The 20,415-nt window shown below is 38.5% G+C and overlaps 1 protein-coding gene across 1 annotated transcript in view; it reads left to right on the forward strand.

Moving 5' to 3' along the window:
* Positions 1–20,415, forward strand: part of LOC139717593 (kelch-like protein 38) — a 77,545-nt gene that overhangs the window by 17,896 nt on the left and 39,234 nt on the right. Inside the window, exon 2 of the mRNA XM_071629103.1 lies at positions 15,378–15,444. The gene's annotated coding sequence lies outside the window, so the exon portion shown is untranslated. The remainder of the gene's footprint in view (positions 1–15,377; positions 15,445–20,415) is intronic.

The raw sequence follows: 20,415 nt of genomic DNA on the forward strand, positions 1-20,415 counted from the left end.
TATTAATAATTGCAATGTTGATACCAATATTTCACTTGCCCAGATTGCTCCTTTAAGATTCCATTGCTTTCATAGAGCAAATTCCTCTGTTGTGTTGGGAGAGGACATTCACATATAATCTCCACATAAGGCTCTGTGTTTAATAAAGTGATGTCACTTCAAGCACTTTGTGGACTATGACCCCTCATGACCTGAGCATGAGAGGGAGATAAACGTGATAGGGATGTACTTTACTACGAGGAGAGTGAAAGTGATCAGTTTACCCTTGGAGGTCTTTGTAAACCAGCCAGTGAAGATGGGGAGAGCAGGAGGAAAGTGATACCGGTTCTGATGGTGATGCGGGGCGTGGTGGCCTGGAGATGTACTTGAATGCCTGACAGGTGACTTGTACATCTCACAAGATATTGACAGAGGGGGTGGGGGTAGATGGCAATGGCGCGGGGGCGGTCATTTGAATATGACTTTGTCCGTAGGTGAACTTTGCTTGAGATTCAACTTGGGGGTCTCATTGACCAGAAGGAAGGAGACTGTTATTTGCAGTATTCAGAGATCTCAGAAACATCTTTAAGGCAATGGCTCAATCATGAGAAGGACTAACGAATGTTATAAACAGTGCTGCACACTAACTTATTTTTTTTTTTTACTGGTCCGACAGACGGGTCAGGTCGGACCAGCAGATACCCAGTTTTTCCATGTTTTGTTGGTCCATTCCTGAAAAAGTTACTGGTCCGACAGTGATTTTTACCGGTCAGGGACCGTCAGACCAGTGCCAGTGTGCAGCGTTGTTATAGGGATGGTATAGTTTTGGTTGAGACAGGGATTCAGGTTTTAACTTTTTGTGAAATTATTAGAAACCACTTATATGAAATATTTAAGAGCGTACAATTCAGAGAGGAATTAAAAGACTATTTGAGAAAAAAATGGTTTGAAATGGCTGACATCCAAAATCAAAGTGGTCTTAATAATAGGTGGTACCCACCTTTTATTAGGAATACTTTGATTTACTTTGCTTTTGGATATGTCAGATATTTCAATACAATTTTCATCAAATAATCTTTGAATTCCTCTTAGAATTGTATGCTCATAAAGTATTTCATATACATATAGGTGGTTTCTAATTATCTTGCAAAGAGTTAAAACCTGAATCCCCATCTCAACCAAAACCACGTCAATCCCTTTAATGTGAATTCAAATTGAATGTGTGGTATGTCAAGTTTGACAACATGCAGTCATACATTTGTACATGTAGGTTGTGACAATGATTACAGGCTATCTGTCAAAATTGGAAGTGTTAATTTCAAACAAATTAAAGGAATTGAAGATTAACACGTGCCCACGGACAATAATGTTTACAATCAAATGTTATGCAGTATCACCTTGAGTCTCAAAGACACCAGGGGAATTAACCTGTTCTGTATGGGACCTGGTGGCCTGTGTATTACGTCAATGGGTATTTCAGAATTCAGTATGGAACAGGTTAAGTATACTACACGATGCCTACTGGTAATGTGATGATACAGAAGAAATGCTGAAATTGATGATGTCATACAACTACATATGTAGGAGTGCATTTTCATGAGCAATGAAGGGGGGGGGGGGGGCATGGGCTGTGATCATCATATATCCACACTCCGGTTTACATTACAACTTTGTCGATGATGTCACAGGTCCAGCTATGCAAGGCCTGATTCACCGCTCGTTTGCGAGTTCTCATGTCAGAATTGATAGGTTTATGTGGACTGTGACTCACTCACATCCAATATCTCGGTGAGCACTGTCCATCATTCAGAAAGCTCGCGTGAAACAGACGGACTTTATTCTCTATTTCACTGCTTTTACAGGCTGGACGATGAAGGTTTACAAACTGCCATAATCCTATAAAATGACCAGATGTTTGGAGGAGAGTCATGCAGTGAAAATGTCTGAAAATCAAGGGAGCTTTACTGCATCTGTCTAGCACAGAAAGAGAGCATTGGGAATGTTTTAATATGAGAGATCAACAAATGGATGGCATTGGAAGAGTGGCTGGGAAATGCAGAGGATAGCGCTGCACTCAGCGTGAGTGGTGACAAAAGCGAATGATTCATCGTTACACACGTGTGTGTCGACATCTCACCCAGATCACGCCACAATCTGCAAATGTAAACAAAGAGCCACTACTGTGCTGCTGAAGAGTGATGTTCATTTTGTGTTGTATACATTGTACCTGTATCCCACAGTCCACTGAAAGAGGTGAGGGCATTGTGTGCAACATTTGTGAGTTGATTATAACATACAATGTACATTGTAGAAATTTACAAATATGTACAGTACATGTATGTAGATTTCATCCAGGTGTGATGTGGCTGCATGAATATTCAAATTGAGCATTATTATGTCTCTGTGAAGTATGCATGTGTGTAATTGGGGATTATATAAATTTCACACACCCTACCCCTTTTCTACCTATTACAAAATACCATACTCAACTCAATGAACTCCATAGATGCTGTTTTATGAATACGTGTGTATCCTTGTCACATCACTGCATTGTAGCTGAGTACAATGAATTTAATTTCATGGATAGAACTGCTGTCAATCAGCGCTAACTGATTGCACAATCAATGGTAGTTTTCAATATGTTTTGGTGTTGAAAACATGATAATCAATTAAATCATTTGACACATGTGTATCGATTCACTTGACTACATGTTGTAAACCATAGATACGTGTACACATGCAGTGGACAGAACAGTTTTGCATTTGATCCAACTTCCTGCATAATGCATTCCATTACTGGCATTGCAGATCCGTTCATCATCATGTCTGTCTGGTTTGGTGATTAAACTCGCCATGCACTTTTTTAGTCCTCATTCCTCACCACTAATGGTGGCCAGTGTACATCCTTCTGTGCTGAGGATGCCCTCTTCATCATGCACCTATCGCTATGGCAACAGCAGGGAGCATGCCTTTGTACATGGGTCATAAACCCTCCCAGAGCTTGGACCCCGCCTAAGCTCCCGTGATGTTGTTCAATTTGTTAATGAATGGTCCTGAAAGACCCCCTTTTTTTTGTTCGTCTGTTGATAATAGATAAAAAAGGAACCCCCACCCCATCACCATCTTTCTCCTTTTTCCCCCTCTCCCCATGTTCACAAGGCATCCGTGATGTAATTGCATGAGTCAGCCGGGGTCTGAATTTGTGGGTGATTAGGTATTTCACCTCGCTTTGTCTGGCTGTGCGCTCCACGTCGGAGCTGCACCCTTGCCTGTATTGTATGTGTGTCGTGTACACGTAGTAGGCTGCAGTCATCACTCCTGGGATGCGGGGAAAAGATGCACAGTGTGCATGTGTGATGGGGGATGGATGATGGGTTTCCACGGCGACTCGGCATTCGCATAGGATGAGACATGTTTTTCCCTACACGTTGGCCAGCAAGCAGTCCATGGACATGAAGGTGTCGATGAAAACATCATGTTTGACATGTGTGCTGCTCTTTTGTCATTTTACGCTTCATTCGACAAGCTTTCTCTTCTCATGTGCATTGTAGCGGAAGAACACGTGTGGATGCATTCATTCTTTTAGTAGAAGGTGAAAATCTATGAACAGCCTTTTCATGGGGCTGTGGTCACCTCCACCAGAGTAATGATATTGAAAGGCTGCGAGAAGGCAGGAGAGGCTGTATCGTATGAAATGCAAGGCTTGTTTGCGGATACATAAATACAAATGACCAGTTTAAAGGAGGAAGTTTGATTGCACAATCAGCTTGATGTAAACATAGAGGTAAGTGATAAGATGTTATGTTGTAATCATTGTAAGGAGTCTTAGAGATTGGTGCTTTTCACTTTTGTTTTTCTCTTGTCAATGGCAATGATGTTGTTAATGTCAAGCTGTGTAGTTTTTATCATTGACATTGTCAATGAACATAGATTGTGACAACAAATGTTATACTATTGATGACATGACTACAACTGTTTTAAATGCATAATAACATGCTGTCACTTAAAGGACAAGTTCACCTTCATAGACATGTGGGTTGAGTGAATGCAGCAATATTAGTAGAGCACATCATTGAGAGTTTGAGGAATATTGGACAATCCGTTCAAAAGTTATGAATTTTTGAAGTTTCTGCTCACTCAAGGCTGGATGAGAAGACTACTATAGCTTGTGATGTCACAACAGTACAACGATATAAAGAAAGAATAAAGAAAATTCAACATATTTTCACTTTTCTCGCATAACAAAAGAACACTTGACTTCTCTCTTTCAGAAGGCAGGGGAAATGATATTACCCTTAACATTAAGATGTCAATAACAAGTCGAAGAAATGTGCACTTTATTCAAAAAGTAAAGTTTTGTGAAATTCTCTTTTTATTTTCTTTATATGGTTGTACGCATATGACATCATATACTGTAGTAGTCTTCTCATCCAGCAGTGACTACGCATATACTTTAACAATTCATAACTTTTGAATGGATTGTCCAAGTTTCCCCAAACTTTCACTGATGTGTTCTACTAATATTGCTGCATTCACGCAATCCATATGTATGAAGGTGGACTTGTCCTTTAACCATGACTTCATGTTGTACATACAGTGTATGTACATCTGTTTTGCTTCAATTAATATTTTGATGAATTGACCAGAATTTTTTTTCGTGTAGTGCTGACTTCAAGGATACCCCCACCCCATTAAAGTGCTTAAAGATACAAATGCTGGAGATACATGCATTGGCCCAAAAATTTGATAGTAAAATGCTTGCACTCAGCACCATAACTGATATCCTTTACTACGGTAATGGTATGATGCATGTTGACAGCCGTGCACAAATAAAGGTACTATTATAGTAGCATGCCACTCACCTGGTGTGAGAGGTGCCCTGGATTCTAGGACTTACAGAGTAATTAGGTGATCCGAGTATCCTCTCGGATCACCTTCTGTATCTGTACGGATTCTTTGTTTTTCTTCTTCTTCTTCTTTATTTCTCCTCAAAAGTTGTGCAGAGGTTAGCTCAGAAAGTGCATTGCCTTTCAATGTCAGACTTATACCATATATGTATCATGTCGCAAAGACGACAGCGCAAGTAAAATCATAGTGATCAGTCGACCGTGACGTCACTATGACGTCATTGTATGAAAACACATTTTCATGCATATCTCATTAATGGAATGGAATATTTCAATGAAATTTACGTCACATATATTTCAAGTCAAGCGCATTCTACTCATATTCTCAAAATTCATTTTTATCTCAAAACGCGCGCGTACGCGCGCGTTGAAATATTTGTATGCTCAAATCCAGCTCAAATTTTTTTTGCACACGTTTCAGACCATTTGGAGCATTTTTTGAAAAATTGAAAAAATTGGACGGACGCGTACGCGCGCGCACATATACGCACGCACAGCTAATATGAAATAGAAATTTTCAATTTTTTCACACGGATCGGATGTCCGAAATTTCAAGGAATATTTCTACCAAGTTTCAAGTCGATCCGACTCAATATGACGTCATACGGGCCCGTCAAATTCAAAATTCCGCGCGTGCGTCAATGGGGATACACAGTGCAACTATGCCAAAAAACCGCCAATTTTAAATCGGATTTTACTCGTCAGGATGGACGGTGACCCCCCATTTTCTTTACATATTCTGAAAGGTGATGAGTTGTACATGTCATTTCATGGGCTGGCTATGCTGATAAAATGATTAAAAGATATCAAATTTCTTAATAAAGTAAAAAAAGTAAATTTTCAAAATGACGTCATCAAATTCCAAGTTCACTCGAGCGTATCTCACTAATCCTTTGCCAATTTTCACCCAAATTTCAATATGTTGTAGCTTATGAAATGCTCTTTCATAAATGTAATTAAACAATTTTGATTTGATGACGACATCACCTCGAAAAAATGGATTGAAGGTAACCTTGTCAAATTTGACCAGTTTACGTGTAATCTCTATGGGAGTGCAATTTTTATGGAAATGAAAATTGACATGACTATCTTTATCGAGCACTAGCTCACTTATGCTTCGGTGAATTTCTCTAAGATTTTAATATGTTGTAGCTGAGATGTAGGGCTATCGTAAGTGTGCCCTTCGTTTTTTCATACGTTGTCGGGATTACGTGAAAAAACTTGGTTGAAATTAAAGTTTTTCTTCGATGTATTGAAATATTTCTTTCTTTTTGCAACTTTCTTTGCAATAACTCAAGAAAAACAGCCCCTATCAACTTCATATTTTGCACATGTTTAGTTCATGTCACGAAAATTATTTCATAAAATTACAATTACTTGATCAGACGCCATCTTGGGTATGTAAATTAGGGTCAAAGGTCATAGATGTTTCATCCTGTATCTTGGTGAATACATGTCTTATCTTTCCCATATTTTGCACACGTAAAGACAATGTTACAGGGATCATTTCATAAAATAACCACTTTTTGCTCAGATGCCATCTTGTCTGTGCAAAGTGGGGTCAAAGGTCATATGTACTTCTTTTTCTATCTTTGCTATGACGTGTTATCTCTATGGGAGGGAATTTTTTAGATGTGAAAATTGACATGACTCTCTTTATCGAGCACTATCTTACTTATGCTTCAGTGAATTTCTCTCAGATTTTAATATGTTGTAGCTGAGACTTTGCAGTATCAGGACTCGAATCATTGATTAAAAAAAAGATCGGATCACCTTAATTTGTCAGTGATGACAAATTACAATCTCTAGTTCTTCTTCTTTCTTTATTTCTCCCCAAAAGTTGTGCAGAGGTTAGCTCAGAAAGTACTATGCCTATCAAATTCAAACTTATACCATGTATGTATCGTGTCCCAAAGACGGCAATCGAACTAAAATCAAAGTGATCAGTCGACCGTGACGTCACTATGACGTCATTATATGAAAACACATTCTCAATCATATCTCATTAATGGAATGAAGTTTTTCAATGAAATTTGCGTCACATATATTTCAAGTTATGCGCATTCTACTCATATTCTCAAAATTCACATTTTCTCTTGGTACGTGCGCGTACGCGCGCGTTGAAATATTTGTATGCTCAAATCGAGCTCAAATTTTTTTTGCACACGTTTCAGACCATTTGGAGCATTTTTTGAAAAATTGAAAAAATCGGACGGACGCGTACGCGCGCGCGCATATACGCACGCACAGCTCATACGCAATAGAAATTTTCAGTTTTTTCACACGGATCGGATGTCCACAATGTCAAGGAATATTTCTATCAAGTTTCAAGTCGATCCGACTCAATATGACGTCATACGGGCCCGTCAAATTCAAAATTCCGCGCGTGCGTCAATGGGGATACACTGTGCAACTATGCCAAAATCCGCCAATTTTAAATCGGATTTTACTCGTCAGGATGGACGGTGACCCCCCATTTTCTTGACATATTCTTAAAGCTGATGAGTTGTACATGTCATTTCATGGGTTGGCAATACTGGAAAAATGATTAAAAGATATCAAATTTCTTAATAAAGTAAACAAAGTAAATTTTCCAAATGACGTCATCAAATTTCAAATTCACTCGAGCGTATCTCACTTAAATTTCGCCAATTTTCACCCAGATTTCAGTATGTTGTAGCTTATGAAATGTTCTTTCATCAATGTAATAACAACATTTTGATTGGATAACCTCATCACCTCGTAAAAATGGATTGAAAGTATCCTTGTAAAATTTGACCAGTTTACGTGTTATCTCTATGGGAGAGCAGTTTTTCTGGCAGTGAAAATTGACATGACTCTCTGTTTCGAGCACTAGCTCACTTATGCTTCGGTGAATTTTTCCCAGATTTTAGTATGTTGTAGCTGAGACTTTGAGCTATCGTAAATGTGCCCTCCATTTTTTCATACGACGTCGGCATCACGTCGAAAAACTTGGTTGAAAAATTGCATGTGGCTTCGATGCAGCGTCATTTTGCTTAATACACAGGGCCTATGGAGCATGAAATAGGTCATTGCATAGCGCATCCGACTCGTAATCCTAAGGTCCCTGGTTCGATGCTTACCCCTGCCAGTTTTTTTTAAATTTTTTTAAACACTTTTTTCTTCTTTTTCTTTAGTTAGTCTGAATCTCCTTTCCTAACTTTATCTTTTTCTGATTTTTTCATGCTTCTCCTTCAAATTTCTATAAAAATAACATAATTTTTTCTTTATTTTTCTTTCTTTCTACTACTTTCTGTGCAATAGATGAAAAATAACAATGGCTATTAATCCCATATTTTGCACATGTTTTGTTCATGTCACGTATATTATTTCATAAAATAACAATTACTTGATCGGACACCATCTTGGGTATGTAAATTAGGGTCAAAGGTCATAAATGTTCCATCCTGTATCTTGGTGAATACATGTCCTATCTCTCCCATATTTTGCACACGCAAAGACCATGTTACAAGAATCATTTCACAAAATAACGACTTTTTGCTCAGATGCCATCATGTCTGTGCAAAGTGGGGTCAAAGGTCATATATTCTTCTTTCTGTATCTTCATTATGACGTGTTATCTCTATGGGAGTGCAGTTTTTCTGCAAATGAAATTTGACATGACTATCTTTTTCGAGCACTAGCTCACTTATGCTTCGGTGAATTGCTCCCAGATCTTAATATGTTGTAGCTGAGACTTTGGGCTATCGTATTTTACCCTTCGTTTTTTTCATACGATGTCGGGATCACGTTAACAAACTTGGTTGAAATTAAAGCATATCTTCAATGTATTGAGATATGTCTTTCTTTCTGCAACTTTCTTTGCAATAACTCAAGAAAAACAGCGTCTATCACCCTCAAAGTTTGCACATGTTTAGTTCATGTCACGTACATTATTTCATAAAATAACAACTTCTTAGTCAGACACCATCTTGGGTATGTAAATTAGGGTCAAAGGTCATAAATGTTTCATTCTGTATCTTAGTGAATACATGTCCTATCTCTTCCATATTTTGCACACGCAAAGACCATGTTACAAGAATCATTTTACGAAATAACCACTTTTTGCTTAGATGCCATCCTGGCTGTGCAAAGTGGGGTCAATGGTCAAATATACTTCATTCTGTATCTTCGTTACAGTGTATACGGAATTTGGTACCAAAGATGGCAGGTCTGACTCGCTTTTGTAAATGAGATTCCAAATATCACACGGCGAATGTCCCTAAACACACATGAAACCTGTATGGTCATGCCTAAATTATGTATTTGTTGCTGAATCTTCGTTATCTAGTGTATACAGAATTTGGTACCAAAGATGACAGATATGACTCCCTTTTTTAAATGAGAATCCAAACATCACACGGCCAATGTCTCTAAACACAGATGAAACCTGTATGGTCATGCCTATTGCGATCAGACCTCGAATCATTGATTAAAAAAAGATCGGATCACCTTAATTTGTCAGTGATGACAAATTACAATCTCTAGTTGTTGTTCTGCTTGTCAAATCTGACACTTGTATTGTTTTACTCTTTCAAACCATTGTGACTACATATTTGTCAACATGTGCCATCGTCAGGCTCATATTACCATACAGTATGCTATATTTTTCTCTCTACAATTTTGCTGGTAGCATGGCGCTGTATTTGAACGTGAGTACATTGTACCTGTAGACCATTCTGGTGACTTGTGCGGGCACTCTTGTGATGTTATTTTATTATTGATGACTGTAATATGATATTCCACATGTGACATTATTTATGAGATGGCACGCTATCAAAATATATATGTGGGTAGTCTCTACTGTCACTCACAGTCCTTGGGATCCACAATGCACTATGAAGATAACATTGTCTTTACAAGTAAATTGGTATTAAGGTACCAGGAGCAGTCACCTACAAAATGTAGTTTATTTGTTTGTATGCTGAAGGGGAATTATCAAATTTAAACAGCATTAGATAACTTTTAAATCATTTAAAGTACAGTTTGTATGAAGGGAGACATGGTGAATTGGTCCATTCGTTACAGCCAGCAGACTTGCTGGTCAATCAAGACAATAAAGTTTATTGATGCAATTGCAATATTTAAAATGTCCTCATAAATATTAGATCTATATTTTGTCCTGAGGATGAAGTTATGTGTTTTATTTGCCCTTCATCTGTCTGTAGGTAACCCTTCCATGTAGTTGCTTTGTTTAGGGATAGGCATGGATAATATCTGGATACTTTTAATGCCAAATACCTAATCCCTACTGTGTCACTGTGGCCTTCCTGTTAGGACTGAAGTACATTGTATAATTGTCATGCCTGAGTGGGCTGGCTAACATGAATTCAATAGTAAAGTTGTGAGGATTTACAGGGATGCCAAGTTCAACAATTTTTTATGAGTGAGATTTTCATGACTCGGCATCTCGGCGAGCGAATGTGCGCGCAAGTGAGGGTGTGGGAGGGGTTCCCCCCCCCGCCAATGGCCTCCCACGGTTGGGAGCTTTTTCAATTTTTAGCTCTTAATGGTGCGATCGGGTTACTTCACTGACTATTTTTAACTAATTTTGAAAGAAAAAATGAAAATATACCTTCAGTTGTAACTATCACTTTAATCATTTGAGCAATGCTCCTTATTATGGGCCCAAATTGCAAACTTTGCCCGATGCGTGAGAAAAATGGGTGCCATGCGTGAGATCGTGAGACGGCCCCTAAATGCTTGAGTCTCACTCAGAATGTGTGAGACTTGGTAGCTCTGGATTTATCTGAATCTTGATGAAGTATACAGCAGTTACAGTGCCATGGGGCTCACAGAGAGTTTTGCTATGCAGAACACAGTTTGCATCCACTGTAGTGGTTGTTACATGTATGGAAGGCAAGCGGAGTGAGCCAGTTAATAGGAATTGGCAAAGAGACCCACATTCTTGTGATAGTCACAGGAAAGTAATGTTGCCATTTTAAAAGTGTAAAATGATACAATGTGGTAGGGTTTTGTTGAGAAAGCCTGACTACCAGTACCTTCTCACCAGCACTATTTGTACTGCAGCATATAATTGTATACAAGTTATATTTTACTGCATGAACCTGGCATGGGAATTATCTTGAAGTTTATCAAGTTGTAGCTGATTATTTTCTTACTTCTTCATTTTTTAAATTCAATTATCTTCTTTGTTTTTATTTACAGTTTTAGCTATTTATTTATCTACTTTTAGCTGTCATTCTTGCATTTATTGATATTTCATTTCTTCATTTAGTTATCCCTACTTTAATCTTTATATCAGATATATTCATTTATTTATGTTTTATCATTTATCTCTCTCTCTCTCTCTCTCTCTCTGTAGATGTATATATGTTTATTCCTTTATTGATTCATATTTATCATTGATTGATACTATGTCCAAGGTAGAATTTTTAGGGACATTTGGAAGACATGGTTAGGACACTAAAAGAGGCATAAATTTTAGGCAAGAGGGCCTGTCTGAAAGCATTCAGTTGAATGCACATAGTTAAAGATAATATAAAGTTTTGGTACCTCAAAAGTTTCCCTGAGTTTCCTTGTCTTAGTTTGTGTTTCAGGTTAAAGTACCTTTCATATAACTAACACTGTGAGACTTACTCGCCCCAAAGTGCTCTCATGTCTTAGTAATCATGCAATAATGGTTTCGTACAATACGTGTATATTGATTGTCGCGGTACCGCGTCGAGTCAAACTAACGGCTCGTTCGAATTTTTCAGAGCCCGCTCTGCTCTGGTACGAAACCATTATTGCATGATTACTAAGACATGAGAGCACTTTGGGGCGAGTAAGTCTCACAGTGTTAGTTATATGAAAGGTACTTTAACCTGAAACACAAACTAAGACAAGGAAACTCAGGGAAACTTTTGAGGTACCAAAACTTTATATTATCTTTAAAACCGCAACTCCACACCACAATCAATTTGGCTTTTGAGAATCTGAGTAAGATCAGAACAGAACTGTAGAAGTCTCATCAAAATGGGCTGACCCCCCTCCCCCCCCCCAAAAAAAAAAGAAAAAAAAAACAGCAATAACCAACAAACAAACTGAATTATGATGACTTTCAAATTTCCCGTATTATTGTTTACACTGTACAAGAAAGATGTTAGGAGCCACCACTATGTGAACAAGAAAAGGCGATGACATTACCTCTGAGGTACAAGTATTCTCTACTAACCTTAACTCAGCTTTTTACTCTAGATAGTTAATTCTTTTTTTTTTTTTTGGTTAAATGTGAAATTGGTGAGGACCAGTTCTATCCTTCACATCACATTGAATTATGGTAGTCTCGTAATAATTTTGAAATGATTACTTTTATAGGGAAAGAGCATGTACAGTGTAGTTGCTCAATTATTAAACTGTTATCATAATATATGTATATATTTTTAATGATCTTGTCATGTACTAACTAATAAAAGAGCTGGGAGGTGATAGCTCCATTGCTTCTTCACTGTTCCCCGTTGGTTGCTCCTAGAAATCATAATTTCATGAAAACGTGGGAAACTAGGAACTTTGGAGAAACCCCTTCTATTCTGTCCAATAAAGATATGATGTAGCATGTCATTCAGCCGTGACACTTAATTGTTGTACTGCTTATAAAACCTGGCACTTGTATCATTTTACTCAGTCAAACCACTTCTGTGACAATATTGATTAACACAGGATGCCATTTTAAGGCTCATTTTACATACACTATATTTTTTAGTGAAGACATGACTGATGAGAAACTTTGAAATTCCATATACATAACTTTTTAGTTGTGACTGATATTGATTTTAGAGAAATCTCATTCTGTTATGTATTTTTGATTGTATGTTTATGAAAGCCTACTTGGACGTGACATGGAATTATAGTTTCAAGTTGAGGATGCAGTGTTTGTATCAGTTTTGTTTCCTTTCTCATGTAGGAAAATTCTATTGTTCATTCTGAATGTGATTCCCTGAATGGTTTCTAGTGGAGGATGGCCATCTACATACAGTGTGCAATGACAAATGTGGTGAGGCCAGTAAAAAGAGCTATACCGTGTGCAACTTGTACTCTCTCTTTGCAGAGCCAATCTGGTTTTCATGGTGCATGAGTAAGCCTCGAGCATTCTGGTTAAGTTGCCGTGGAAACGATGGCAGAACATGGAACACGGGAGTGCATCGGAAAGTGGGTCTCTTCGATGTTTGACCAAAAGAACATGCAGCCCTATATTCTGAGAAGGAGAAGAAGAAGAGGAAAAAACACCCCAGTACTCACCTTTAGGGATTGTGTGGCTTGTGCACTGGGGATGCTATCGATTTTCACGCCCACCCTGTGATTCTATGTTAATGGACTTGTTTGCTATTTCAGTTCGTGCCACATACGTAATGTGCTTGGGAGGAGAATAGAGCCTGCCGAAGTGGGCTGTTATCCACATCTTATGCCAGGTTGAGCAGACATGTTCAGGGGGCCAGGCCATCGGAGGGGCACAGGTATTTGAGCCTGAGCCTCCTTCAGACAAGGAAAAAGTAAAGAAAGAAATGAGCTTTCCATTCAAAGAGCATTATCTGAGTTGTAATGTTTACCCAAGAAGCATTCCTTTGTACAAGATGTACAACCTTGTACATTGTATTTTGATGATATGCATCAGCACCCAGAGGTTGAATTCTTGTGTGTGTGTGTGTGTGTGTGTGTGTATGTGTGTGTGTGTGTGTGTGTACATGCTTTACATCCTTACATAAATGTTGAACTTGACAATTCAAATGTCAACTCTGCTAGAGATGTAAGAAGGATTGTGAATATCAAGGGAAAAATATTATCTTGGAATCTTCTGTTGATCGTTCAAAGGTAAAGTGTAAAATCATCAACAACTTGTGGGCGTATTTCCTACAGCCCTTAGAAGGGCAGAGGTTCTTGTATGCATTAAAGGAGAGCATGGGGTATTTGTTAGAAGGTGTTCAATGACCAAGTTTCCAGTAGACTTTTGTTTACAAGTCCCAGAGAATCTGTAAAAAAACCCAAACATACAAAGAAATCTCTTTCTATAAAACTATAAATGCTCTACAAAGTATTAAAAGTACTGATTGGTGAGTGTACTTTTGAGTTTGTTTGTCGCAGATCTAGGGTTGGCCCCCTTGGGTCCAGGAACAAGTTTGATGATGTTTGGTCAGATTTTCTACAAACTTGGCCGGTATTATCACCAGTGCGTATAGAATACAGTGTATATACACATGGATGCTATTCCCATTTGTGAGCCCCCCCCCCCCCCCCAGTCCCCCCAAGTTTGTGATGTTTTTCCTAGGTGCATGTATACATTGTAATACTGTAAAAGTGGAAATTTTCGCGGTGTTCAAATTTTCGCGCATTTCGCGCAACCAGAAACTAGCGCGAAAATAAAAGCACGCGAATATTTTTGCTTGCCATATGTGCCTGTGCGTGATGTCTTGATTCCGCGGAATTAAAAACACGCGAAACTCTTCCGACCTGGCCAAGCGCGAAAAATTAGTCGCGCGAAAATATCCACTTTTACAGTACTCATACAATGTAGTCTGCAATATTGTGTGGAAAGTAAATTTGCATTACTTTTAGGGTGTGAGTTCTAGACCCACTGGTTCTCTTGTTTTTGATGTATTTATTTCAGGAAAAAAAGAGAGAAAGTATTGTCCACTCATAATCAAGTAATATGGGATGGGATTTTTTTTTTTCATGTAGATTTTACTGGCCAGTATTCTTCAGTGGAAGATTGTATTGAAATGAATTATTTCAACACCTGTACAGCGATAGGTGCGAGATGCACGCAGAGTACTATTTGAAGGTGCCAAGCTGTGTTTACCCTGAAAACATTCCAGACAGGTTTGGGTCAAGGAATTTTAGATGCAGGCGCATGAGATTGACAGGGTCTGGTTGCCATGGCAACAAAGCAAACTCACCAAAAAGTGCAAACAGTATTTATTGTGTCAATGATATTTGTGCATACTTGGGCAGGGTTACACACAATCAGAAAAGGAGTGCTGATCCTTCGCTCAGGCACTGTCATATTGCTTGTATTAGGCATGCGACAGCAAAGATTTTTATTATTTTGATTATATTATTATGATTGGCAACTAGGATGACAGTTTAATGTGCTAGAATTTTCACTTCAATATGTCTGAATAAAGAATTTTAAAAATGTGATTTTTAGAATGGCTAGATATTCATAGAACTTTGTGACATTTGTTCAGTATGGATTAACCTCTCTTTTAAATGCCACTGGAAATATGTGCAGCAATATTACCGGTGGATGTTACAGTTGTTTGAAACTCCAAATATACATGTAGGCCCTACTTATCCCGGCGCTTGGGTTAGGGACTAGCATGTGGAAATGAGACAAGTAAAGGGTTAATATTCCGTGGTGTGGCAATTGCGAGATGATGAGTTCTCAAAATTGGTTAATGCACTTTTCCAAATCAACCGCGGTATGGAGGAGATTTTTGATGAATGGTTGTTTTTCTCGTTTGTTGATTTCAGATCTCCCCAAGATGTGAGGATGAAGAGATTTATTCTGCAGCTCTAAATCGCCACGCAGCCTACTTCTGTAAGTACCCCGACTAATCAAAATTCTTCCCTCGCCTTCTCTGTATCTTCCGTTAAAGGGATGATATAGCTTTGATTGAGATGGGAATTCAGGTTATAACTTTTTGCAAGGTATTTGGAAACTTCTTATATGAAATTTCAAATAGCATACAATTTTTAGAGGAATTTAAAGTTTATTTGCTGAAAATGGGTTTTGAAATGGCTGAGATATCCCGAAACAAAGAGGTAATGATAAAAGGTTGCTTCCACCTTTTATTAGGGCCACTGTGTTTTACTTTGTTTTTTGATATCTCAGTCATTTCAAAACCAATTTTCATCAAATTTATAAATCCTCTTTAATAGAATTGTATACTCTTTCATATTTCATATAAGCAGTTTCTAATTATCTCATAATGGTGTAAAACCTGTATCCCCATCTCAACCAAAACTATACCATCCCTTTAATGTTTCTACCATTAGCCAATCTTATGGGGCCTGTCTTAGATCCAGAATACTGGGATTAGGTGGTGGATCCAGTACCTAAAATTCAGTAGGGTCGGGAAAAACCCACCAAATCCCGTGTAGCACTTGATGACGTGCAGCTAACAAAAAGCAGAAATAGACGTCGGATTATCTCTAACTGCTCAGAGAGGTTTGACGACATGGAGCCGAGGGAGATTTGTGTTGGCACACTGAAATCTCGGTCAGCAACCTTTAAACATTAGACAAAAATGTACCTGTCTCTTTATAGTAATAATGCATGTCAGAGTGGCCCATTTAGATGTAAAAAAGAACAACAAAAAATGGGGGTAAAAAGAGTAACAAAAAACCCCACCAAAATAAATATTTAAAGTGGGAACTTCACACCTCCCAAAACTTGCTGGACTATTACAGATGAAAACTGTTCCTTTCATTTTGAAAAGTTTACACTTGTTAAAAGATTAGAAATCCACTTCGTCTCTGTAAAATGATAAAATTATGTCAACTGTCATGTTAGTTCATGTTGAGCCAGTGACATCAGCGAAGCACTCCAACCGAGAAAGCCATTTTTTTTTTCTCTAAACACCATGATTTTCAAATTTGCAGTATTATTGCAGCATTATGACTCATTCTGACATCAGGCATAGTTTGCCATCTCATCCTTAGCTTTGCAATCAATTCTGGAGCAAAAAATGTTCTTGAGCCCTGGGCTATTGGACATGTTCTAAGCAATTCTGGATGTTGTTAGCTTGTGGACCATATCTAAGCAATCTTTTTGCTGTTTGCTATCAAAATGAAATCTGATCGTTGGATTCATGTATACGTGCATTACGGTACTCAGTGCTGTGAGTGTGGAATTTTTTGGTGTGGAAATTTTTGCACCAGTTGACATGATGGTAGTGCAAAAATAAAAGCACACATCTTTTTATTGTTATTTATATGATTTAAATGCGGAATTTAAAGCACACGAACTTCATCCTACTTGGCTGACCGCAAAAAGTTACTCTCAGGAAATTTCCACTTTAATATACAACCTACAAAAAATGGAAGAAGAACATGTATAAAAGATTGCCATCTTTACATACGTACGTACATGTAGTCCTGCTTGTCAATGTGTGTGTTTGTATTTAAGTGTGTGTGTGTGTGTTTTGTTTGTGTGTATCTGTATAAGGATATACAGTGTATACTGTGTATATGAATCCACCCTCCATGAAAGGATGAGGTTTGAAGGAATTGCAACAATTCATATCATGAGTATTGGACCCAATGATGGTGATTCTGAAAGCCATCAAAGTGATTCTGCTTTATGTGTACATGTCGAGCCCTGAAAACAATATTACAAAGAAGCAAAGTACTAGCTGCAACTACTCAGTACACGGAACATTAAATATGATTGTTTACAATACCTTGCTCTAAAAATGGAAGCTTTTTATCTTGCCTGAGGATACAAAGAAGACAAGAAAAGAAGAAGAAGAAGAAGAAGAAGAAGAAGAGAGAAATGGCTATGTTCTTAAAGGTGCCCTAGATACATAATACATCCTGACTTGTGGGGAGCGGACATTCAATCCCAGGATGCATTGGGTGGTGATGAGGGATGGTTGGATAATCTTCCAAATTAGATCACATGACGCTGATAGCTGCCGACATGGATGGAACACCCCCCCCCCCCCCCCCCCATCCCAATGCTAAAAGGATCTGCACTTTTAATGGAGTGGATTGAAACTGTAGCAATGTTTATTCAGCTCGGAGGTAGGTTTGAAAAGTTGTGTAGGGATCGACAGATACTGCATCTATCTGTGCGCCCTGTTGTAAATCATCAAGGTGTAATCGCAGTATCTAATAGCAAAACTGAGTATGGCACAACTGCTTGCCTGTACATTGTGTATTCTGCCCCAGTGGGAGGCATGTGTACCAAAATCACTGAAAGCCAGTCAAATACTTAGTTTCCATTTTGATTAAATGTGAAGGACAACTTCTTATTTATGGAAATTATAACAGTCTCAGGGTGAAATGGATGTACAGTGATGGGGATTCTCTTCAAGAAATTAGAGGAAAGATCATGAAGTGCACAGCAAGCAGGGAAACATTGATAATCTAAGGCAATAAAGAAGGAATGGAAATTGGGAAAGTTGTTAGTAGATGTCTGCATAAAGTTGTCATTTTGGTATAAGAAGGGGTTTTCAAGTATTGTGAGTGACGATTTTGAATTTTTCTATGGTAGTAGCCTGAAAACAAGGAATCATTTGTGAGTGTTTGAAATATTGCTACATAAAAAAGTATGCTAAACTTATGAATTATTGTAATTTGAAATGATCATGATCTTCTTTGGGACACTTGGCTTGATATAGTAAAACTTACCACTGGAAAGAGAGGGAATTAGAGAGATTTATAAAATGGGTTCAAGAATGTAGCCAATTGGAAGCGCTGAAATGAGTCACGTGTGCGTGCATTATTTTCTTCAGGTAAGCACTAAGAAGAGTCTCTCTTCCACCTCCCTGGCCTGACGTACGTCACAATGTTTTACACTAGCAATGCGCACTCAATCAGTTGTTACAAGTGCGTCACGCGCTACTATACGCGCTGTCAATCCTGTAAACAACTTCTAGTTCGGGCCGCGGGCTGCCACAACAGCCGGCCGGCGGCCTTTCTTGTGCATAACAGTACGTGGCGTACGTATACTCTTATACGTACGTACAATATACCTAGGTGAGTGTGCGGGATTTCCGAGTGCGACGTGCGTAAATGTTTGGGACGAACATCTTCGGACATCTTGACTTTTGAGCGAGTGCTACATGTAGCTGACTGCTATTGACCCACAAAGGTACGTGAATAATGCTGTTAGTTTTCGACCCATTTTATAAAACTAATGATGCACAGGATTATTTCGTGGCGTTAGTGAAGGTGCGGCTCACTCTCGAGTATTGACAACGGTTGCAAACATGCACTCGCCTGCGCCTCGTGCATGTCGCACCATTGTCAATACTCTCGAGCGCGCCGCACCTTCACTAACACACTCTATCCTGTGCATCATTAGTATAATAAAGCAAGATATAATTGGACTAGAGATAGATTAGAGAGAGAAATGCAGAGAAAGAGATAGATAAAGAGATAGATAGATAGTTAGATAAAAGTATAGATATAGAGCCGGGAGGTTATCACTCATTACCCAGTATATTGCATGCAGGGCTTCTAATCCTACTAATTGGCTTGACATACGTACATAACAAGCATGCCCAGGGTATATCGCCCTCACTCCTGGACGGCTATGGAAGGCAGGGCATACCCAATGCCCCAAGGTATAGTATACAGTGCCTGCATACAATCCATTATTCATTAGCTTTGGTTCAAGGCAACCAGACACTTTCTTTCCATGCCACAATACATGTATTGTACACGTGGAAGGCAGTTGGTGATTTTTGCCTGCTTGAATTGGGTTGTAAAATTGCATCTGTCACTGTTGGAAATTCCAAATCTGAAGTGACCATAGTGAGGGAAACACCAGTGTTAAAAAAAAAATGAAGAAGAAAGTACTTATTGTAATGTGAAGGAAGCAAGTTTTAGAGGGAAAATCTGAGGGTCTTGGCGGTGAAGTGTACCAGCTGAAAGTGACCGTGATCGTGAATGGAAAGTGCTCTTTGCTATGATACCATGTATTTTGTCACAATGGTTTCAATTGTAAGCCTTTATACATACCTGATACAACCTTGTATACCAAAGTACACACACACACACACACACTATACATATGTGCAGACACAAAGCTCATAGTAATGCCTTACCGTTTGCATGCGGTTAAAATGCAGTTGACTCAGACTGTGTTCTTCTAAGATCTTGTGTGAGAAATGAGTATGAGGAAAAAATTCCTGATGGGGTCTTGAGCCAAAGTCAACTAATTCATCTCCGCCTGGGCCATTCACTTGAGTGTGTATACAATACCATCTGCTGGCACATTGGATCTATCAATGGAGGTGCTCCTCTCCACCATCCAAGTGTCCTGTAACTGCATCTCTTGCATCAGCTCTGCACAACTATAGGAGCATGATGTTGAATCTACCCACCATGATGTATTACCACGATTCAAGCAACTTTAAATCAAGTCCATGCCACTTCAGATTCTGTATTTTCTCACTGAAAATGGGGTTCTCCTTGTTACAATTTTAATGGTTATAAATGGATGAGAGCATTTCCATAGGAAATACAATATTGTAAGTGATGAAGATTACTTGCATAACATGTTAATAGCTGTACACCGTACAGCTCAACATCCACATTAGTACTGCATTGCATCAAGTCCATGTACCAAATTGAACTCCATTTTCCATGCGAAGGGAACATTCCATTTCAACTATAGATGCAGAGACATAATCTTAAATACAGAAATATATTGCTACAGCATCTGCTGATAACTGGTTTCTTTTTAATGAAATCAGGGAGAGGGTCTGATAAACTGTTTTTTTTTTAAAATTTAGTTTATAACTTTATTAAAAAGATACAGTCTTGTTCCTCTCATCAC

This window comes from Diadema antillarum, unplaced genomic scaffold (genome assembly GCF_040938485.1).
Source record: "Diadema antillarum isolate AM-2024a unplaced genomic scaffold, OU_Dant_1.0 scf00000077, whole genome shotgun sequence".
Lineage (NCBI taxonomy): Eukaryota > Metazoa > Echinodermata > Echinoidea > Diadematoida > Diadematidae > Diadema > Diadema antillarum.